Consider the following 24,780-nt stretch of genomic DNA (forward strand, 5'->3'; position numbering starts at 1 on the left):
AATAAAAGGCAGACACTCAACCCCTGAGCCACCCAGGCATCCCTGAAACGGATTTAAATATTCCCCAAACCTGTCCTTCCTTCCCCTTGAATAAAATCTGACAGTGCAACTAGGGTAACAAAGTTAAAACCCCTGAACAACATGTATAGTAAAAGTAGCTGATCCATTTTTCACTCAAACCTTTAAATATGAATTGTTATAGATAAACCATTGGCAGCAACATGAGCTGAACAGTGTGAGCAACTATGTAAGAGGGAGAAGTAAGCAATGACATGTCTCACATTTCTGAGAATCTCAATATGGCCCAACAGATACTCTCTGAAAGCTCACCAGGACATTTTAAGAAGAACATGTGAAATGGGAAAGCGAGGCTATACACACTACAAGAGTAGGTGAGAAAAAGAAAAAAAAAAAAAAGTTCTGTATTGAGATTTTTTTTGGGAAATCTGAGCTTTTTGAATTCTCAAAACTAACCAACCAAACTCCTTTCTAGGACAAAGCCTCACAGAGAGGATAAAATTCTAAGAATGGAATCTAAATTGAGCAATTGAGCAAGAAAAGGAAAATGGAAAAAGATGGTCCAGATAAAAGTAGGGAAGGAATATAGAAAAATTCAGGAATCAAGATGTCATACTTTTGAACAGGATTCCTTCAATCTAAGAAGACATCCTGAATTGTATAATTATTGAAGCAATTTTAGATCATTTTTTCCTTTTTAAAATGATATTTTTAAAGACTTAAAAATGTAATTGAAAAAAAAAATGTAATTGATTTACCATTTGAAGATTCTTGGAAATCATTTTATATAGGAATGAGTAACAAAAGAAGAGAAGATAATCTCATATGAAGTAATTCTAATAAAGAAAATAATACATAGCATTGTATTCCTATAAATAATAAATAGTATAGAATTTCTATAGACAATAAAAGATTGCTAGGAAGAAATGCCCACAACATATATAAATGTAATATTTTAAATAGGTGAAAAAATTACATAAATAATACATATAAAAAGGGTATAACTTTATAACTCAGAAACAAGGGAATAAAAACACAAAAAATTAAAGAAGCACATTTCAGAAGATAAGAATAAAGTTAAAGGCAGGTAAACAAACCTGATAATTCCTTATGAGAAATAGAGAATTAAAAAATCAAAAAGAAAGAAGAAAAAAGAGAGAAGAAAAAGGATAAAAATAAATTAAGGAAATATAAATATAGAAACTAATCAAAGAAGAGGTAGCTTGTACAAAAGAGGTATTGCTAAAGATACCAAAGTAAGAGAATAAAATAAATACTTAAAAGTATAGTTTAAGAAAATTATCTTGGGGCACCTGGTTGGTTTAGTCAGTGTAGCATGCTACTCTTGATCTTAAGATTGTAGGTTTGAGCCCATGTTGGGTGTACAGACTACTTAATTTTTTTTTAAAGTCTTGAAAAAAGAGACAAAATCTTCTCAAGCTTTAAAATAAAAAAGGAAAATATCAGGTAGAAAAAGAAAAGATCAGTCAGTGAGACTTCATGAGGATTTATATTCATATTTCTTAGCTTAGTCCCCTGGAAATACCTAAAAACAAAGATCACTCTTAATACCCCGAATACTGTTTCCCACAAAAAGATATAATTTGGAGAACTGTCTGCTTCCAGTTCATATGCAGGCCAGTCAAAATAGAAAAAAATTAAAAGTAATGAGGATAATAATTGCCATAGATCGAACCACATCAAATACATTTAAAATGTGAGTTTAAAATGATACTTAAAAAAAAAAACCCTAATTGTCACCTTTTGAGGATTCTAGAAAATCAGCTCATTGTTTTGACAGCTGGTCAAGAAAGGAAAGAATCTAGCATTTATTCTATCTTTCCTATATTAACTATGTCACTAGATAAAGAAGAAATATGAAATAAAATATATCTTTAAAATATTTCTGTGAAGAAATTAAATGAAGAGGAATTTTAGAATTTGAATAAATCCATTTTACAATCTTAATGAATCAATTGAAAAATCCATGTCTGCAAATATCACCACATAAGGAAAAATCAAATATTACATCCTCCCTAATTAAACACATTATCTATGAAACAGTCTTGCCAAAACATTGACCCTAAATCTCATTAGACTTACATGAGCAATTACTAATTAACAAAAATCATGAAAGACAGAAAAACATATTAAACTACTACATAGTAATCCAGTTAGGAAAATCCAGACTGTGGGAAAGTATAGATAGTTTATCCAATTCCTTAGACAAATAGGTTGCTATTTTAAAAAGAAAAGAGAGAGAGAGAGAGAGAGAGAGAGAGATCAAAGGGAACACAAGGATATTAAAAAATTAAAATAGGGAAAAATTTTCCCTAAAATAAATAAAGTTTTTTTTTTTTTTTTTTTTTTTTTTAAAGTAAAAAAGAGCTTACCATAAAAACCAGGCTATACTTTGGAGGGTGTACTAGAGAATATATGTTGAATTTCTATTTTCAGATCTAGTAGCTGCTAAAAGTGTGCTTGCTTTTTAATAATTCATAAAGCTCTAATCTTTTAGACATTTTAAATTTAGATGTAAAAACATTCAAGAAATAATATTTAAAAAGGAGTCTGGGAAATACTAGGTTACATGTTGTTAAATACGTTTTTTTTACCTTAGGAATTTTAACATTGCCAATGCTTAGTGTGAATCACCAAGAGAGCAATTTAGCTTGCAACATTTAACAATCTAATTTATCCAAGAATCCTTTTACTTTTTTTTTTTCCAAAATACTTATTAAAGTTTCTTGAGATCTCAATGCTATTTAAAGATCTCAATGTTGTCTAAAGCATAATTCAGGCAATGCTCCTCTTTTCAATATATCCATATAGTCTACTGGGGCCACACCAGTGCGATATGCATATTCCACTAAAAATATCAATTGTCATTTAACTGTGCTTATCTTCAGTATGGACAATATTTTATACTTCAATGATTGTCAATGGCAATTTTAAGTAGCAACTGTTTCAGTTCTTATAAGGCATCATTGAATTAATTCTGAAATCTAGTTTTAATTCATGATTTTTTTGGCGTTTCGTATTGCTTTCTTGATCATTAAGAATAGTTATATCCTTTTCTGTGAAAACAGCAAACCTAAGATTCAATAGGGCAATACAAAATTAAAGGGTGTGGAATTAAAACATCAAAACTAAAGCAATTTCATAGGATAGCTCTGCAATATACCATAGAATAATTATGAAAAGCTCACTTAACTACTTGTTCTGATGTGTTCTACAAGATTCAAGCTGACCTTCCAATATAGGACCAAATACTGTGACTATATACAGACTGGACATGATCTTTTCCTCTAGAATCTTAGAGAATTAATATCTCATTGGGATAAGTAAGCTTAAGGAATGATATAATTCAAACACATACCTAGAAAAATTCATTTTTGCTTTATAAGGTCCAAAATTAACTCTTAAGGCTTTGTTCTATGACAGTGTTTGGGTAAACCCAGTTGTGAGGGTCACCTTACATGAAAGGATAACTCAAGAAGGAAGTTCTTTGGGTACTTCAGTAGCCAGATTTGTTAACGTCAGACTTTAACCTCCAACAAATTATTCATTTAATATTGTACGTTTTAGGTAAGCAAGCATGGTAGATTCAGTTAATTTCTTTTGCTTATATAAAAAATCAGTATCCAATTTACTGTTAAAATAAAATAGGGGTAAAAACAAGAAAAGCAAAGCTTTCATAAATCTTCCTTAAATAAACATAACAGACATTATTAAATACTTTACCAACTATATTAGTTTAGCTTAGGCTACCATAACAAAATACTATAGGCTTGATGGTTTAAATTTACAACAGAAATGCATTTTCCCACAGTTCTGGAGGCTAAAAGTTGAAGATCAATGTGGCGGCATATTTGATCTTCCTGAATTTTCTCCCCTTGACTTATACGTAGATGGCCAGTTTCTAGCTAGTCTTCATATGGCTTTTTCTCTGTCCAGGCACACCCATGGTGTCTTATAAGGATGCAGTCATATTGGATTAGGATCCCTCCTTTATTAAGTCACTTAGCTTTAATTAGCTCTTTATTTTATTTTTTATTTTATTTTTTTAAGATTTTATTTATTTATTCATGAGAACACACACAAACACACACACACAAAGAGAGAGAGAGAGGCAGAGACATAGGCAGAGGGAAAAGCAGGCTCAGTGTAGGGAGCCAGATGTGGTACTCAATCTGGAGACTCCAGGGCCACGCCCTGGGCTGAAGGCAGACGCTAAATCACTGAGCCATCCAGGGATCCCCTAATTAGCTTTATAAAAGCTGTATCTCTAAATATAGTTACATTGGTGTTTAAGCTTCAACATGTATATTGTAGGACGACACACTTCGGTCTATAACACTCACTAAATTAATTGCACATATAACTCAGAATGGAGCTTTTTTGGTAAGTTGAAAAAGCATAATGAGTATAATAAATTTATGCATAAGACATATTTATTGAGTAGCTTCATTTTTTTTTTTTTTTTTTGAGAGAGAGAGAGAGCACGAGCATGGGGAGGGGCATAGGGAGAGGAGAGACAATCTTAAGCAGGTCCATTCTCAGCACAGAGCCCCATGTGAGGCTCAATCTCATGACCCTGAGATCATGACTTGAGCCAAAATCAAGAGTCCACACTTAATCAACTGAGCCACCCAGTGCCCTTTATTGAGTAACTTCTAATTGTCGGGCATCCACTGTACTAGTCCTTAGAGGCATAACAGGAAAAAGAAAATGTACTTCCTGCACGCAGAAGTCCTGAGTAAGGCAATCACATACCATAGGGTGATAATGGCTGCCAGAGAAGCAGCACAGTGCTCTGTGAAGGCCCATCTAGAACACTTAACCTAGATACTGGGCATTAGGGGAAGCTCCCTAAAGAAAATGTCACCGAGGTGAGATTTCAAAGATGAGAAAGAGTATATTCACAAAAACAAAAACAAAAAAAAAGTGTAGGTGTATGTGTGTCTTGGGGGTGGGAGTGTTGCTGAGCATACTAAGCAAATTCTCAGTGGCAAAGATAGTCTGGAGATTTGGGAAATCTGAAATAAGACAATCTCACTGAAGTCCAATCAAAAGGTCACTAGAAAGAAGGTTGGAAAGTTATGTTTTTTATATTTTCTCTAGATACCAATGGTATCCTCCAATGCCAATTGCTAGTTATGATAGCCAAATTTGACATTGGACATTGCCAAATATATCCTGGTTGAAAACCACTGTTCTAGAGTTAACTTGTTTCTTACTATGTATTTGAAAATTAGGAGGAAGGATAAAAGCATTTGCTTTCAGAAGACATAAGGATCAAAAACTGAATAGGTAAGGTTGGGCCATGTATAGTTTCAATTCCATAGATGTAGTTCTGACCTCTTCTTTTGAACTTAAAATAGTTTTCCAGTATCCTATTAAATCATATTAGCATTAAAGCATTGATGCTTTAGTCGGTTTCAGCAGCTGTAACAGACTACCATAGGCTAGATGGCTTATAAACAGCAGAAATTTATGTTCTCATAGTTCTGGATTCTGAAACTCCAAGAACGGCGTACTTGTGTGGTCAGGTTTTGGTGATGACCATCTTCCCAGTTGTAGATAGTCATTTTCTACTTGAGTCTTTACATGGCAAGAGAACTAGACAGCTGTCTAAGGTCTGTTTTTTTTAGGGCATTAATTTCTTTGAAGAAGGCTTTGCCCTCATGATCTTTCAAAGGCCCTACTTCCTAGTACTGTCACATTGGGGTAAGGATTCAGCACATGAAATTTGGACAGACAGAAACATTCAGTCCATAACATGATTTGCCAACCCTGACTTAGAACATTGAAAAAAATATAGTAGACACTTAGTTAACACGTGAGTGTTAAAAACTTAATTGAAAAAATTGGTGATCCATTCTGTTTTGACTTTGAGCAACTCTGATGGACATTATTTTTATAATTGGCTTTTTGTTCATATTTAATTTTAAAAATTAATAACAATTGCCAAGTTTCAGTCAATGCTTTCTTTGTTATCAATTAACATAATGGGATTATTTTCTCCTTCAATTTATCAATGTACTTAATTGTGTTGAAATATTTTTTATGTTTAACAACTTTGTATTATTTTAATAAAATATACTTTTCTTTTCTATATTGCTCCTTTAGAATGTTAACAAATTTAACTTGTTAAATTTAATAGTGCTGATTTTGTTAGTATTTTTATTTTTGTGTTCTCTTATTAACCAACATTTTCTCCTGAAATTCATGGATGATTATGTTTATATTTTTTAACTGTATTGAGTATAAATCTAGTCAGCTCCATGACTTTTCAAATGTGTTTTGAAAACAAATTTTGAAAAAAAAAATTTAAGTAGGCTCCACACCCATCATGGAGCCCAGTGTGAAGTTTGAACTCATAGCCCTGAAATCAAGACCTGAGCTGAGATCAAGAGTCTGTTTTTTTTTTTTTAAGATTTTATTTATTTATTCATGAGAGACACACACACACACACACACACACAGACTCAGGCAGAGGGAGAAGCAGTCTCCATGCAGGCAGCCCGATGTGGGACTCGATCTCGAGTCTCCAGGATCAGGCCCTGGGCTGAAGTCGGTGCTAAACCGCTGAGCCACCTAGGCTGCCTAAGAGTCTAATTCTTAATCAACTGAGCCACTTAGTTACCCTTAGAAAAGGTATTTCTAATATAGCTAAAATGGGGTATAAAAAAATCCAGAGATAAATGTGTTCATTGGACATATTCAGTAATGAAATTATCAGTTTATTTCAAGTCACAAAAATTAGCATACATTTGAGAACCTATTATGTAGCAGATACTCAGAAGGAGATCAAAATACATATTAAGCATCAGATCAATGTAGAGAAGCAGAGTTTGTGTTACACAAATCTAACGATGAGATCTCAATCTTATGCTCAACCCACTTCTCTAGAATGAAATTTTTCTCTTTTCAAAACTTAGTTATTACCACATATACCTTTCATTTTGTTTAATCCTCTTAAGTGATATCTCAAACATGAATAATACATATTCTGTTCTAAGGGAATTTCTAGGGAAGTATCTAACCTATGGAAAACTTATTTTCTTTTTGATTGAACTAATTAATTAAATATGAAATTCATTAATGAACTATTAGCTACTTAATATAATTATTTTACATCCTTTTAAGTAATTCAGTAAGTAATTTCTTCGATATACCAGATAAATTGTCCTGATTTGGGGCTCAAAAAATCTAATCACTGATGCATCAGTAGGACCATCAGGTAGTAAAAGGAGTCCAATATGCAAACCATCAGAATTTTTGTAATGTAGAGCTCAAACAACATAACTAATTCAAATGTTAAAGCTGAGATACATGAGATGAGTACAGATCAACAGGTCTGTTAAAAACATCCTCATGATTTAAGGATTATACTTATATTACAGTGACCCCTACATTTTCTCTGTTAATATACTGAAAGTATTATTTAAAGAATGGCACAAAGCTGCATGCTTACAGCTGCTTCTTTGATTAAATTAAACATTATTAGACCTTCTGCCTTATGCTTATAACTGAAACATAGCCCAACACGAGAGCCAGATCCAGCAAAATTATGCCTCTGCATGAAAGACAAAAAATGAGACATTTCGACAGCTCTGGAACATTGCATTTCATGGGGCCCCGTGCACAGCTAGGTAGCACAGGTGTTTTTGTAATTGCAATACAATAGGAAAATTTGGTGCTCAATAGCCTTCAAACCCTCTACTCTTGTGTGCGATGTGATGTGAAGATCATATGTCAGGGCTGCCTGCTTTTTCTGTGATGGGATGTCATTATGTGAAATGCAATTGAAAATATTTTGGAGCTCTGGCTTTCCAAAACTAGATTAAAGTTATAAATTTGGATTCTGTCTATGTCTCCACAGTTTCGGTAGGTCTGCAATTGTGACCTTAGACATATAGAAAACATATTTTAAAAGCCTTTGTTAATAGAAGCTTACATTGTGACTAATATCTTCCTTCTTCTTATTGTAATGCTGCACCCAGACTCTGCTACCTCCCAAGACAGCCTGCAATAATTACCTTCAACAATGTGCTTTATAACGTGAAAAGAATTCTGGTGATTTTTAAAATGTTTTTCTTGCCTGAATTGTGCCAATTTCAAGTTTGAATTCCTAAACTCCCTCTCACTGAAACAGGAGACAGAGGAGATAGCAGCTTAGGTGCAAAATAGGATTAAGTATGTATCCACCTAAAGCCATACCATATTCAAATTTTGAAAAAGAATGTTTGATATTAGAAGATGTTTTGTTGAAGAGATTTGCAAGTTTAATTTTTGAAATCACAATGAAATTGACTAAGTGATAATTTAATGCAGAACCATGAGCTCTTAACTGAATCTTTAATAAAAATCATTCTGTCTTTCAAAGTTTGCCCATCATAATAGGACATGGCAAGATATTTCTTTTTAATTATAGAGTGCAAAAGTTAAGTTGTGTTAATAACTGGCTTATCCAAAGTGAGAACTCAGAAATAGTGTTTCAGGCTGGCGCACCGATTGAAAATAGGAGAAAAATCTCGGAAGAGAAACAGAGGGAGGGAGGGTAATCCCCCAAATCTGCAAGTAAATTATGCACAAATACTTGGAAAATCATTAAACCATGCTCATATGGTGGACATGCCAAGTAGCCATGTGAGGCTTTGCAGGGCTCCTGAATGATGATGCTAAGGACCTCTACACTTAAAATGATCTACTGGGTATTCCTAAGTATTTCTTTTCTTGCAAAATGGTATAAAATTGATACTTCTTTTTTACTTTCTTTTCTGTTTTATTTTACATCATATTTGAAAGAAAATTAATATTTTCAAAGTTATGGTTATCACTATCTTTATCATAATCAACAAAACTACATGAGATAACATACCAGGCACTAAAAAATGAGATTTTCCTGAACTTTCTGCTAGATATTGATAACTCATATTTTGCAAACCTTCCATATAGTGAGATATCAACAGGTATTTGTTGAATAATTGAGCTAATGACCTGACTAGGGCTTTGGAAATGACCCAATAAATATGAACAAGTTAAGATCTCACTTCCCTTCCATATTTCACTCACCTATTATTTCAGTAACTAATCATTTCCCCAACACCGCTGGTGGTCTTGATCACCGACTCTGAAACAGAAGATGAAAGAATCTCTGAATAAAGGAGGCAAGCAGGAAATTGCCAGGCGGTCAACATAGCCAATGTTTATTATCCTAACCCTCTTCATAATGGATCGTACTCTACAGTGTGACTATTTGTACATCCACAAGACAAATACTTCTTTCCCTTTCCTGTCAACTCAGAAACCGAGAGCTTACTTATCTTCAGAAGCTTTATATAAGCCTCTTCTCCAGCCCAAACATCAAAATAACATTTTTTTTCTTTTTGGCACGCATTCAGATTAAAAAACAAAAACAAAACTCTCCAGATAGCCAATTCTCAGATGTCATCAATAAACAGGTAGTAGGGAACTAAGTATAAGTTTTGAACTATTAAAACAGGAAATACCATTTGATGTTAAGAATTATGTAATTGATAACTTTATGATTTGTTTTAAACATATTGATATCAAATCAGCATAGACTGGAATATTTTACACTTCTATACATATCATGGTTACTATTTAGCAACTGTCAGCACCCTGTAAGAATAACCAGACAGTGTTATAATCATATGGAGAATAGCAAGTAGCAAATAATTGATTTTTCCAACTGATACCAAATTTGTAAGGGTCTATCATTTGCCACATTGTTTTTCTCTTATTTTACATTCTTTAAGTCATTATTGCATCTACTCTTAAAGTTTAAGCTAACATGGAAAGTAAAAGTGGGACATTGACGACATAAAGATTTTACTTTAATGTTTCATAAAAAATTGACCTTGGACTTTTACTTGCATATGTCTTATTACAGTGGTTCCTTTGTTTTTCATAGTCCAGTGAATTTTTGTATTCACCAAACTGAAGTAATCAAAATCTGGACAACAGAAAGATTATGAAGAAATCCTAGAAGTTGGATCAGAGATAAAGTTTTTCCTTAAAATCTGAGGGAGATACATGTTCTGTTACTACCACATTAAAAGAGGATTTTATTTTTTCTGGAGCACTCTGTGCTTTAAGATGACATCCACCAAATCTGGCATATACTTATCCTATTTCCAGCAAAGGATAAAGCTGTTTTTTCTCTTTTTCTTACTCTATTCAAAGCAGAAATGATTGACATTGTGCTTTTTTTGCCTCCTTTGGATTTCTTATTGAGGGTTGGTTCAGGTTTCAACATATTCTTCTACTAAAAAAAATTTTAAACATTTTTTCTAGACAAAGTGATATTATCAGGGGTCTGTGGACATGTTTTTTGGTTCTTCTTTATTGTAAATACAAAAGCTTATTTTGTGAACAGACCCTATATCTTTCTTAATTAGAAGAGCAATGGAGGTGATCACTTAATCATATTTGTTTCCCATTGAGGACAGATGGAGTTTGAGGGAATCTCGGGGCCTAAATAGGGGACTTTGCTCTTTCCTTGCCATCTGAATGCTCAGATTGTATGTTGGCATTTATTAAATTTATCTCTAGATGTTAGACTTGATTTCAAGTTTGAGGAAGCCTTATTATCATTCTGGTACTTCCTACCATTTCTTTTTATTAAGAAATCTTATTTTTGTGCATGTTGCTTATGAATAATAAAAAAATCTTTACATTTATCTTTTCTAGCACTTTTCAGATGTCATTTAACTGAATCAATGTTACATGCATATTTGTCTCTTCCTAAACATTACGTTAAAATTAGAAATACCATTAAAAATATGGTAATGCTTGTGGTGTGATGAGGCAGTGAAATTGAATTATACATTCTTTTTAATTACTTTCATACAACCTGCCTTAATGTCTTATGCATAGATTATTTAGTTATGCCTGAGTTTATTTTGAATACCTTCATCTCACTAACATCATCAGAGAGCTGTCACTTTTCTACTCTTTCTTCTGGAGAATCAAAATGCTAGGGATGCCTGGGTGGCTCAGCAGTTAAGCATCTGCCTTCAGCTCAGGGAGTGATCCTGGAGCCCCAGGATTGAGTCCCATATCGGGCTCCTGCATGGGGCCTGCTTCTCCCTCTGCCTGTGTCTCTGCTTCTCTCTCTGTGTCTGTCTTGAATAAATAAATAAAATCTTTAAAAAAAATAATCAAAATGCTAAATGCAAAAGTCACTGTACTCCTTTGTAAAAGCTAGCTTTGTCGATCTGATTTGTATACAAGCTATTCCTCATAATCTAAAAGTTTAAACATCTTCTAAGAAGATTCTGGCATTAGCTGGGAACTAATTTATTGTTGGTAGATTAGAAAAATATTTTTAATATTTATATTAACTTTCCTACCTATTTCTTAGGTTTTGGCATGAAATACACATTTTTGTAGGTTAAAAGTTGTCAGCTATGGTTATTTCAAGTGTTTTGAGCTAAAATTATCTTGGAGGCACATGTAATTCTGTTAGGTCTTAATGAGTATGTATATTTATCTTATTTCATGTCTTTAAGAGAATTCCTATTTTGTTATTTCTTGCCTCAAAAATTAGGTCTGTAACTTATTGGAAGTTGGGGAAAAATCATTTTGCCCTCTATCAGCAAGGTCTCCAAAATATCTGATAGGTGGATATTTCCACACACACACACAAAAAATCAATTAATGACTTATCCAAATTTCTAGATGAGATATCATATTTTGTGCCATTTATTTTAACAATTCCAGTTCTAGCTATTATGACATGGAACAAGGGTAGAACTCTCCTACATTGAGCACATATTTAGAAACCAGTTCTATAACTGTTAAATGCAACACTGCTGATTGAAGAACATTTATATGGGTCAGAAGACTTTAAGTTAATCAGAGTAATGAGTTCATGATTATCTTTTGCAGGATAGTTTATTTAGGTAACTTTTTTTATATGGCTCTGATTTCTAAAGCTCAAAGCATTCAATTCATATAGTTTCTTAAATGCATACATTAAAGATCAAGAACTAAAGATTTCTGGTTTCACATGTAAGGAGTTCAGAAGTGATTATTCCATCCTAATGAGTAAATGGACTGAAAAATCACAACTCTTCTTGGATCCATAAGAAAGGTAAGGATACCATAGCCAACTATTTTCCCCAAGATTGGAGACACAGATAGACAAATACTGGAAGGCATGGCTTAGTGAAGCTGAGAACCAGAAGCAGAAAATTGTGTGAACCAGTGCTGGTAAGGAAAAAATGAACCCTAACTGATGAAGTGTTGGAGGCTTAGTGTCTACAGCTCTCAGAGATGCAAAGCATGAGTATAATAAGTATAATGCTTCTAAGAGAAGCTGTTATCAGGTATATACTATTAAAATATTAACACAAAACTATGTTCCCACAACCAAAGCAGATGCATTTAGGAGAAGATTTCTCATCAAAATGTTCATATGAACAATCTTCCCCTCCACTGCCAACTTAATAATAAGTCTGCTGAATACTCCCCAGAGGTATATATACCCAAAGTGCCTATTTTATTTTAAATATATTCAGGGGAATCCCTGGGTGGCTCAGCAGTTTAGCACCTGCCTTCAGCCCAGGGCGTGATCCTGGAGTCCTGGGATCGAGTCCCACATCCGGCTCCCTGCATGGAGCCTGCTTCTCCCTCTGCCTGTGTCTCTGCCTCTCTCTCTGTGTCTCTCATTAATAAATAAATAAAATCTTTAAATATATATATATTCAGTTATTTATGAATTGGTTAATTTACTAGCTCTACTTTTTTTATCATTCATTGTCTCAAAATACCTAAGAAACTTGGAAGTTGTGAAATAATGAACTTTGTCCACAATACACATAGGTACTTAACAAAAAAATGCACATATAGAACTCTAGTTATAATTCAAAACGATCTTTTAGATACAGAAGTAGTAGTAATCAACTCTCCCTTTGCCCGTCCTTTTCTTCATTCTCCACCTCCCAATGACTAAATACAGAAATGCATTTGGCTCCAGGAGATGGTTTAACAAAGGTCAATCCCAGAAGACAGTTCTTCCTATAAATTAACCAAAATGACCATTATAAATAATTTATTTTATTATCTGTATCTTTCACATACTTTTAGAACTTAGGATTTTTTAATAGTTAGACCATGGGAGCTCTTTTACATTTCCTCCCCACACCATGACCTAGGGAACAGCTAGAATGCTACTTTAAGAGATCAAGTTTCACAATTCCATTCCCCAAACACAAAAATTTCAATAAATTCACAGAAAAAAAAATGAGAGAGCTATTTCATATTCTCTACATTCTCTATACTGTGTACTTCGAGACATCTAGGAAGATGAGTTGTTGCAAATAAGAACTGCAATCTATCCACTACACACACAGATACATTGAATAAATTGCACACATAAAATAGAGGCTATAATCTGAATGTCTTTTAAGTAGGAGCATTCTAGACTAGAACTTTTACTTTTCTGCTTGACAACTCAGTGGATAACTGAAAGTGTCACTGTTTGGAGATGATTTTAACAATTTCTCTTCTACATGCCATTTTCAGAAAATAATCTTTCCTATGAATTTTAACATAAAACATATTAAGTTTTTAATTCTACTTTTCTCATATTCTGGCAAACTCATTGACATGTGGAAAGATTAAATGTTGTAAACTTATTCATTTATCCATCATATTTTGGGGGTAAGTCATAGACAGAATATGACCACCAGTTGACTCATGAGCTGGACCCAGGCAATTAGAAGCTCTTCACCTTACCTTCTGTCCTTGGAATGTATGTTATGCTCACCCTTTCAACAGTGGGAGCTCATTTCAGGGGTGTAACCTTCAGAGATTAAGGTGTTGTTGAGATCACATGGCCTGAATATGTATCTGAACTCAGTTAAGGCCTCTTTGCAGACTTTGAAGATTTGGCAGGTGGGTATAGAGATTGATTTGTCTTGTGGTCACCCAAGACAAGCTTCATATGTAAGTTATCTTGGTTATTAAAGCTGTCATTTCCCAACCTGGAATGGTCACCTGCTCATTTCTTCAGTCTCTCCTTGCCCTCCATGTATGAAAGCTAGTTTCAGACTTGACCCAGGGAACTCTCAAGGTCAGGAACAAATACACATCTGCACATGGTATATGCAGCAAAGTAAAACAAAATGCACAGAGCAAAGGGAATAATGGTTAGTCTTGTCTCTACTACAAACACACAGGAAGACAGCACTTTTCACTTCTTTCCCCTTCCTCCTTCCTAACCAGTAGAAACACAATGTAGTACTTCTCAATGAGGTGGTTTGGCTGCTCCACTTTACACAACAACAACAACTGCCAGTATGTTATAGGAACTTTAATAAAAAAGATACTGAAAAAAAACATTTTATAATCTCTACTTTTAATTCAACAGGAACTCAGATCATCCTGAAACACTATTTCAAAAAATAGTAAGCATTATCAACTATATATCCATAGTGAAGAATAATATGCACACACAGAACAATGGTTATAATGCAAAAATGTCTTTCAATTTTGGCCTAGCAATTCATGGCCTAACAATTTCATTTCCAAAAATCATATTAAGGAGACATTTGTTGTGTGTATATGTGTCTATATGTTTTAAGGACATTTACAATGTGATTTTCTAGCTCAACATTATCATATGCTAGCAATCTGCTTACTTCTAGACAGCCTAGATACAGCAAAATAGGTTTATTTTGCAAAGATTCCAGGAAGATTTGAGAACAGCTTTTCATATGTACACTAGCCTTCTATAAATGTAAGAAAAATCTTCATAAAGTGTGGTGGGCACTTCTTATGTGATAGATGCCGAGTATTATTTTACACTTTTTTCCAATATCAAGGTCAGATAGAAGGAAAATCACACATAGGTAAGTTGCTGAACACTGCATCCATTTCCTCTGGGAAACTGCTGGGCTTGCCTGGACAGATGGAGACTCTTCCAGTTAGGACACAGTAGTGACCCAAGGTCTCAGATCTGCATGACTCCAGGGCTTAAAGCTGATGTGCTGGAGCTGTGAACCACTTGCTATGCACCTGTCTTCTTAAGTTGTGGAGAACCCTTGGAAATTGACTTTGTTAGAGGGGCGCTCATTCTTTCTACCCAGATCTGGAAGAGTCTCCACAGTCATTACAACTGCCATCAGCTCATGGGATGAGAATGGGATGCTGTTGCTGCCTCAGGCCCTGGGTATATGGAATTTTGACTTTCCTCAGGACCAAGCCATGCCTGTGCCACCCTCATCTCTGGCACTCACCCAATCCATCCAGAGTGTCCTCCTCATCTCTCTGTCTAAAGTCTTCATGCCCTGCTTCACACTACTTTCTCCAGTTAAATCTGAATTAACTTGGCAACTCTATCCTGTAGAAAGAGAAGCTGCCTTTTATTTTATCATTAATTTTTGTATTTTTTTTATTTTTTTATTTATTTATGATAGTCACAGAGAGAGAGAGAGAGAGGCAGAGACACAGGCAGAGGGAGAAGCAGGCTCCATGCACCGGGATCCCGACGTGGGATTCGATCCCGGGTCTCCAGGATTGCGCCCTGGGCCAAAGGCAGGCGCTAAACTGCTGCGCCACCCAGGGATCCCTAATTTTTACATTGGTGTACAATCTGCATAGCATAGGATTCACCTTTTTAAAATGCATAATTCAGTTGGTTCACAATGTTATGCAATCATTACTACTAACTCCAGAGTAGTTTCATCACCTTAAGAAACCCATACTTAACAGCTTTCATTCCCTCATTTTCCTCTCCTCCCAGACCCTTGCAACCACTCATTTACTTTCTATGGATTTTATTCTAAATATTTCATATAAATGGGCTCATATAAATGGGCCTTTTGTGTCTAGCTCCTTTCACTTACTTAGCTTATAATGGCTTCAATGTTCATCTATGCTGGTGTGTATCAGTATCCCATTCCTTTTCATGGCTACATAAATTATAGTATTGTTTGCTATACCGTATTTTGTTCATCCAATCAGTTGATGGATATTTATGTCATTTCCACTGTTTTGCTAGCATCAGTAATGCTGCTGTAGCACTAGTGTACACATTTTATGTGGCATGGTTTTCTTGCACATATAAAATAATGTAGAATTTCTGAGTCATGTGGTAACTCCATGTTTAGCTTGCTGAGTAATTGCCCAACTGTTTTCCCTGGAGTTTGCTCCATTTTACATTTTATGAGTATTTCTATTTCTCTACTATCTTATCAAGACTTGCTGTTGTCTCATCTTTTTTATTAAGCTGCCCTACTGACTGTGAACTGGTGTCTGCAGTTCTGGGTTTGCATTCTCTTAATGACTAAAGATTATCTATCTATCTATCTATCTATCTATCTATCTATCTATCTATCATCTATCATCTATCTATCTATCGTCTATCTATCATCTATATCTATCTATATCATACATATAAAATGTTTATTCAGATTTATGGTCTCTTTTAAAGAATTATATAATTTGAATAGACATTTCTTCAAAGAAGAAATACAGATGGCTAATAAGCACACATAAGATGCCTGAGATCACTAGTCATTAAGTATCCAGAAGTACATAAAGAACTCTTGCAAACTCAACAATGAAAGAACAAAAACTGGGTTGTCTTTGCTGTTAAGCTGTGAAAGTTATTTTTGTGTTCTTGATAGAGGACCCTTATTAGATATATGATTTGCAAATATATTTTCCCATTATACAGATTGCCTTTTCAAACACAATAGTGTTTTTTTTAAACATTTTTTTTTCTTTTAGTTTTGATAGTCAATTTTTTTTTCTTTCTTCCTTGCTTTTGGTGTCATGTAAAAGAAATTATTGCCTAATCCCACATAGCAAAGATTTGCAGATATGTTTTCTCCTAAAAGTATTATAGTTTTATCTCTTATATTTAGATCTTTGAATGATTTTGAGTTACTTTTTGTATATGGTGTGAGGTAGAAGTCTATCTTCATTCTGTTGTATTTTGATATTCAGTTTCCCTCGTACCATTTGATAAGAAGACAGTTTTTCCCGTATTGTACTGTCTTGGCACCCTCATAGAAAATCAATTAGCCGTAAATCATTGTGTTTAAAAACACTCCGTTCATTTCAAATGATTTAATACGTCTATCCTTATGCCACTACCACATAATCTGAATGACAGTAGCTTTGTATTAAGTTTTAAAATTGGTGTGTGTGAGTCTTCTAACTTTGTTCTGCTTTAAGCTTGTTTTGACTATTCTGGTTCCTTTAATTTCCATACGCATTTTAAGATTAGCTTGCCAATTACTGCGAAAAAAAAAAAAAAAAAAACAACCTTAGATTTTATAGAACTGGTATTTAACCTGTAGACCAATTTGGGAGTATTGCCATCAGCTTAACAACATTAAACCTCCCAATACATGAACACAAGGTATCTGTTGTTTACATAGGTCTTCTCTAATTTCCCTCAATAATTATTTTTTGTAGTTTTCACTGTACAAATATTGAATTTTTTTGTTCAGTTAATTTTTAAGTATTTTAGGGCAGCCCGGTGGCGCAGCGGTTTAGCACTGGCCTGCAGCCCAGGGTGTGATCCTGGGGACCCAGGATCGAGTCCCACATCGGGATCCCTGCATGGAGCCTGCTTCTCCCTCTGCCTGTGTCTCTGCCTCTCTCTCTCTCTGTGTGTGTCTCTCATGAATAAATAAATAAAATCTTTAAAAAAAATTTTTTTAAGTATTTTATTTGTTAAAATGTAAATACTTCCTAAATTCCTTCCTGAATCGTCTGTTGCTAGTATACTCACATACAACTAATTATTGTATATTAATGTATCCTGTAACTTTGCTGAATGCATTTAGTCCTTGTGTGTGTGTGTGTGTATTTTCCTAATTTTCTAAATACAAGATATGTCATCTGCAAATAAAGTTCTACATTTTTCTTTCCAAGCTGGAGATCTTTTACTTCAACTTCTTGCCTAAGTGATCTGGATATAACCTCAATACTGAGTAAAATCGGCAAAAGCACACATTTTTGTCTAGTTCTTGATCTTGGGGGAAAGTCTGAATATTTTACAATTAAGTATGATGTTAGCAGTGGACTTTTGTAGATTCTCTTTATCAAGGTAAGGGAGTCTTCTGTTCTTAGTTTGTTAAATGTTTTTTATTATAAAGAGGTCTTGGATGTTGTTGATTTCTATTCTTACATCTACTAAGATGATCAAGCATTTTTTCCCACTCCCATATTCTATTAATATAATGTATTACATTGATTAATTCTTGTATTTTTGAACCAATGGTACATTCCTGGGATAAACCTCACTTGGTCATTACATATAATCCTTCTTAAATGTTGCTGGATTTGGTTTGCTAGTATTTTGTTAGAGACTTTTGTGTTTATATCCATAAGGGATATTGCTCTATACTATTCTTTTCTTGTGATGTCTTAGGATGATTTTGGTATCAGAGTAATTATGGGCTGGTAGAATGAGTCGAGAAACATTCCTTCTATTTTTGGGGGTGCGGTAAGCATTTGTGAAGGATTGGTGTTAGTTCTATAAACATTTGGTAGAATTTACAAGTGAAACCACCTGGGTTTGGTTTTCTTCTATGGGAAATTTTTTTAAATTGCTAATTTAATCTTTTTTATTTCTTAGTGGTCTGTTCAGATTTTCTATTTGTTCTTGAGTCAGCTTTGGTAGTATGTATCTTTTCAGGAATTTGTCCATTCATCTAATTTATTCTGTTTTAGCCACACAGTTGTTCATGAAATTATATTATAATCCTTTTTCTTTTTTAAGATTTAATTTACTTATTCATGAGACACACACACACACACACACACACACACAGAGGCAGACGGAGAAGCAGGCTCCATGCAGGGAGCCCGACATGGGACTCAATCCCGGGTGTCCAGGATCAGGCCCCGGGCTGAAGGCGGCACTAAAAGGCTGAGTCACCTGGGCTGCCCCTAATCCTTTTTATATCTGTAAATAAAGTCAGTAACAATATTCCCTTTTTCATTCCTTATTTAATAAATTGAGTTGTCTATTTCTTAGTTCAGTTACATGTTTACCAGATGTGTTGATCTTTACAAAGAATGAGATTTGTTTTTTAATATTCTCTATTAATTTTCTATTCTTGATATCATTTATTATTTTTTTCTTTCTGCTTGCTTTGAGTCTTTCTTTTTTATTTCTCTCTCCAGCTTTTTAAGGAAGAAGTTTAGGTAATTGACTGTATATTTTTCTTTCTCTTCTTACAAGTATTTGTAGTTACTAATTTCCTTTTAAGCACTGCTCCATCAGGGTTCTATAAATTTTGATATATTGTGGGGTTTTTTTTCTACCATCATGAAGTGTTTTTCAAATTCATTTTTGATTTCTTCTTTGATCCATTATTTTGGAGTATTTTGTATAATCTTCACATATCTGAATTTGACAATGTTTTATTATTGATTACTAATTGCATCCTCTGTGGTCAGAATACACACTATATATGATTTCCAGTTCTGTTAAATTTATGTGATTTGTTTTATGACCTTGCATATGATCTATTCTATAGAAACTTCCATGTGTACTTGAGGAAATGTTGTTATGTTATGTTGGTACACTTGATGGTGTTCCATATGTCTCTGAGTCTCTTCTCTTTTTTCTTCCTTCTTTCTTCTTTTTTTTTTTTTTCTGTTCCTCTGCCTGAATAATCTCAATTGACCTATTTTCAAGTTGACTGATTAACTTTTTATCTGCTCAAATCTGATGTTGAGCTCTGTTTGTCTTTCTATAATTTCTCTTTATCAATATTCTCTATTTGAGAAGACATCATCTTCATATTTTGTCAGTCCTCTAGATCTAATGCACTTTAGTTCTTTGAACACATTTTAAACAGCTGACGTAAAGTCCTTGTTTAGGTCCTCCAACTGATATTGGAATTCCTGAGGAACTTCCTGAGGAATTTTCTTTTAATTTTTTTCTCCTGTGAATTAGCACACTTTCTTATGTCTTTGCATGTCTATTTTTTGTTGTCACTTAGAGCTAGACATTTTATTCTATTTATTCATTTTTTTAAACTAGACACTTTAAATAACTGAATGTGGCGACTGTGGAAAACAAATACTTCCCTCTCCTAGGCATTCATTGTTATTGTTTTCTGTTACTGTTGTTTTGTTTAGCAACTTTTCTGGACTTATTCTGTAAATTCTGTGTTTTTTGAAATGTGTAGCCATTCAAGTTTCTGCTCAGTAGTAACCACCTAATAATAGGACAGAGATTTTACCTGAAACCCAGTGTTTTCTGATGGGCTCATTGTACATGTTGGGGCATGATTTTGGTATTAAGTCAAACAGTTTACATCTTTGTTTTATCCTTTATTTACTGCTTCTACAGAGCCTCAGGATTAGCTGATGGCAGGGGGACCTTTTAGATCTTTTGAGAAAATGCATAACACCCTGGGCATGTACACAGCCCTATGCATGTAGATTCCCTTCCAGATTCCCAAAACACATTGGAGCTTCCCGACCTATATGGACATTTAATCCCTAGCTTTCATTTTTAAACTTTTTGGTTGATCTATATTTTGTCCCAACTATAATGCACCACCATAGACAGATGGGATGTTAAATGTTTAGCTCTTTGGGTTTATAGTGTTACAAAAAAATCTCTCCTAGGATAGGCCATTTATAATGTGTAAGCTTTGAGTCAAGTAACATAAAGACAGCTTAATGAGTGAGCTCTTTAAAAGACCCAACAGACAAATTAAATAATGATAATAATTAGGAATGCTGCCTTAAAGAAGCTATAACTGATTTTGTTCCCTCCAGTCACTGCTGGGCAACTAGTTTTCCTGTGGCTGTGGGTTGTTGGCTATAACATAGCTGGGGAGGAGACAATGGGAGTCGGGCAAGTTAAAACACCACAGAGCTCTCTATTCTTACAAGATTCAGCTGTTCTTTTGAATAAACATGCTCTGAACTGCTGCAAGCTTTTGCTTAATTTTCAAAGCTCCAAAAAAGCTGATTCTGAGAATTTCTTAGTGTTCTCATTGCTTTTATGGAAGAGATGGTCTTTACAGATCCTTCCTTCACCATTTCACTGATGTCATCCTCTGTCTTATTTTAAACCACTTTAATTGGGAGTTTCTAACACTCTGTGCTTAATCTAATATTAAACAATACTTAGACATGATAAGAATAGGTAATCCTATATTCGACAGTGGAAATTTTTAAAAAATGAATAATTCATGTAAGATTCCAGATATATTGAGTGTTGTTTTGGAATTCCAGGCAAATGTGTGTGTGTGTGTGTGTGTGTGTGTAATGCTTAGAAATTAAGGACTAAATGCATATTAACTGCTAGCTATTGGTGGTTGAAACACTACATTGTTTTCTCTAAGTAGGGTCTGATGTACTGTCTTAGGATTCTTCTCTTCTCATAGTGCTTATACCTAGCAGAATGACCATCCCAGATTAAATTCCTTGGTTGATGTAAAGTTTGGCATTCTTTATTGTGTGTTTTATTATTTTATTATATGAACTTAACAACAATAACAATGAAGAAGAGTACTTTTCCTGTTATGCACTCTAAGCTTAGTTTTAAAATACTAGGTTTGGAAATTTAACATTTTCAAGCCACTTATTCTAATATATTACATTAAACAAACTATTTTACAATAAAGTGCTACTCTTTATAATAATATCCTCTTGGGCATATATACATTCTCTAGACTATAATTCAGAAGAAACTATAGAGAAGTAGCTATAGTTGCTTTTGTAAAAATATCACATTTAAAGAATATCTTATATCCTTGTGTACCATTTTAACTGTTTAAATTCCAAAGGAAAAAACTCTGTAGGTCCAGTTCTCCTCCTTGTGGCATCATGTTAAACTTCCTATTCAACCTTTGTGACATTACTCTATTTTTTTTTAACATTTTTTGGTAAAATATTCTACTTAAAAGAAATGTTGCAAAAATACAAATGATTCCCATCTACCTGTCTCAAATTCTCACATATTTGCATTTCAGGTACTTGTTTTATTCTTTTTTTCTACGTATTTTTCCCTGAAAATACTGAGCATAATGTACAGAAGTGATGCTATTTTAGCTCTAAGTTCTTTACCTTCTTTAAAAACAAAGATATTCTCTTATATTAAAAAAATGGTCAAAATAAGAAAATTACATATTGATGTCTTCTTCTGTTCATGATCCAGTATAGTAGACACATCGCACTTCTTGTCATCACTTACATATGAAACAGGCCCTCAATCTTTTTTTTTTTTAAGATTTTATTTATTATTCATCAGACACACACACACAGAGAGAGAGAGAGAGAGAGAGGCAGAGACACAGGCAGAGGGAAAAGCAGGCTCCATGCAGGGAGCCCGAGGTGGCACTCGATCCTGGGACTCTAGGATCATGCCCTGGGCCAAAGGCAGGTGCTAAACTGCTGAGCCACCCAGGGATCCCCCAGGCCCTCAATCTTGCTTGTAAAGAGTAGAGACTAGTTACTTTGTGGAATGTGCCTTCCCTAGTGTAGGTCTGTTCGATGTTTGTTCATTGATTATATATTTGTGGCAATCAATACCAAAGAAAATTTTGTATTCTTAGTTCATTATGTTGGGAGGCACATAATGTCAATTTGTCCACTCCTAGTTATGTTAATTGTGATCACTTGGTTAAGGTGGTGCCTATGGGGTTTCTCCACTGTGAAGTTAATATTTTTACCCTTGTAATTACAATGTACTTAACTGAAGCCATTTTGAGACTATGTCAGCATCCCAATTTTACTTACATTTGTGCTAATTTTATTATTCATTGATGATTTTCGCTTGAAGCAATTATTTCTGTGGTCACTGCCAAGTGAGAATGCCATTATCATTTAAAAGGAAAAAAATGATGAAGTTTCCTTTATTCATCGTATAACTGAACAAAATAGCAGTGCAGAAAAAAAAAAGCAAGATAGATTGATTTGTTCACTAGGCTCTATTGTCAGTTACACATTCTGATTGATTTTATAATTCACAGTCCTGGGCTAGTTTATATCTTTATCGTAGTTTTAAGTAAATTTTCGTTCCAAAAAAAACAAGTGAATTTTAAAAGAACAAACAAAACCATTTCATAATTTAATTCAGACCTAGATGTTTATTTTTGAATTTAAAACTTCAGTGATTGCTTTTGTTAATGCAACATCATAATAGAATACACATAGTTTGGCAAAACACTTGTCATTGCCATAACTAATTTTTACTTAGAACAAGCAAAACATTCATCACATTTTAGATGGAATGCATAGCATATCAAAACAGAAGGAAGGAGTGATTGACAAAATGTTTATGTGACAGATACAATCACCATATAAATACACATCTGATGAACTTGAAAATTAACTTGCTATGTGGAACAGATATGGATGTTCTTAGAATTCAAATTCCATCGCTCATTTCAACTATAAAGAGAGTAAACTCATAAAGCTAATTAAAACAAAATGATTTTCATCACTAAGCCATTTCAAGCCACTGATGGTTAAGAGATGTAAAGGCCAGCCCTTCTAAATTCCAAAGATATGCAATAAGTGAAATACCATTTTTTTTAAAGGAGAGAGATCACCATTTTGCTGAATAATAGTATGCATTGATAATGTCTTAATGACACTTATTTTGATCTTGCTAGATAGACTTCAGAGCCAGAAATGTACATACAATGAGTTGTTGAACTATATTTCCAGTATACCAGTACATTAGTCTGCATTTTGGATTCCCTACTCTCCTTCCTGTTCTCCCATTATGCTTTCCCAAAGACTGATTTCACTTGCTCCTGACTTTTCCTCAATATTTTCTTTAGGGCCTTGCTGCTGAATTTCTCATATTCTAAGAATGTTTACAATCCAACTTTCTTCCAAACTCGTTCAGTTTCAATATCCTCTTGCTGACTCCTAGCAAAGATAAAGCAAAGCCAGAAAACCAAAAGGCAAGGAAAAGCAATGAAACCCTGCATTAGAGGGAAAGTACCAGAGTCGCTGCCAAATCTGACGTGTGAACTGCATGCAGCACCCCACAGTATTGAAGAGTTGTAGAGGGTTCGCTATAAATTTTCGGTGTCAAAAAGGTCAAAGACAGCTCTTATCATACTACTGGCCTCAAAGTGACTTTTAGTTTGTTTGGTTTTTGTTTTGTTTTGTTTTGGCTTTTATTTTTGAGCCAAACCAGGAATAATGGGATTAATTTTTATAACAGTGGCATATAAATGTTTTAAGAAGGGTAACTTGTTTTTATAAGATCCTTCCATTCATTTCAAAATAAGCATTGGGTCATTGAATGGAACACAAGGTGAATTATGAGATAGTTGGAGGGAGGGTGGGAATAAAATGGGCTTTGGAGTCAGATTTGAATTCAAAGCTTAGTTCAGCAGTTTAATACTCTGAAGTCTTATCTTAATTTCACATCCCCTCAGCCTTAATTTTCACTCACCATACAGGCAATGTTGTTGTTTTAAATATTGGTTTTGTATCCTGCAATCTGGCTGAACTTGCTTGAACTCTACTAGTCTTCTGTGTAGATTTTTTAGGATTTTCTTATAAACAAAATTATGTCATCTGCTCATGTCACTCCCAGCTGTGGGTTTTAACATAGCATTCTGTGTACGGTGAATACTTGTAACAGATATTGATTCAAGTTGTTTTTTTTTTTCCATTTACTAATAGACTGCTTCATGCTTTGATAGTGATGAGCCTAAATGAAGATGACTGTCGAGGAACCTCCTCAGTTACGTGCACAGAGCTCTCTGAATGAAACTT

The 24,780-nt window shown here is 34.1% G+C and overlaps 1 long non-coding RNA gene across 2 annotated transcripts in view; it reads left to right on the top strand.

Annotated features, from left to right (window-relative positions):
* Nucleotides 1-11,834: 11,834 nt before the first annotated feature.
* Nucleotides 11,835-24,780, top strand: part of LOC140621295 (uncharacterized) — a 68,720-nt gene continuing 55,774 nt past the window's right edge. For both annotated transcript variants that reach the window (XR_012021021.1, XR_012021022.1), the window contains exon 1: nucleotides 11,835-12,145. This is a non-coding gene — a long non-coding RNA (uncharacterized lncRNA). The remainder of the gene's footprint in view (nucleotides 12,146-24,780) is intronic.

This window comes from Canis lupus, chromosome 30 (assembly GCF_048164855.1).
Source record: "Canis lupus baileyi chromosome 30, mCanLup2.hap1, whole genome shotgun sequence".
In the NCBI taxonomy this organism is placed as follows: domain Eukaryota; kingdom Metazoa; phylum Chordata; class Mammalia; order Carnivora; family Canidae; genus Canis; species Canis lupus.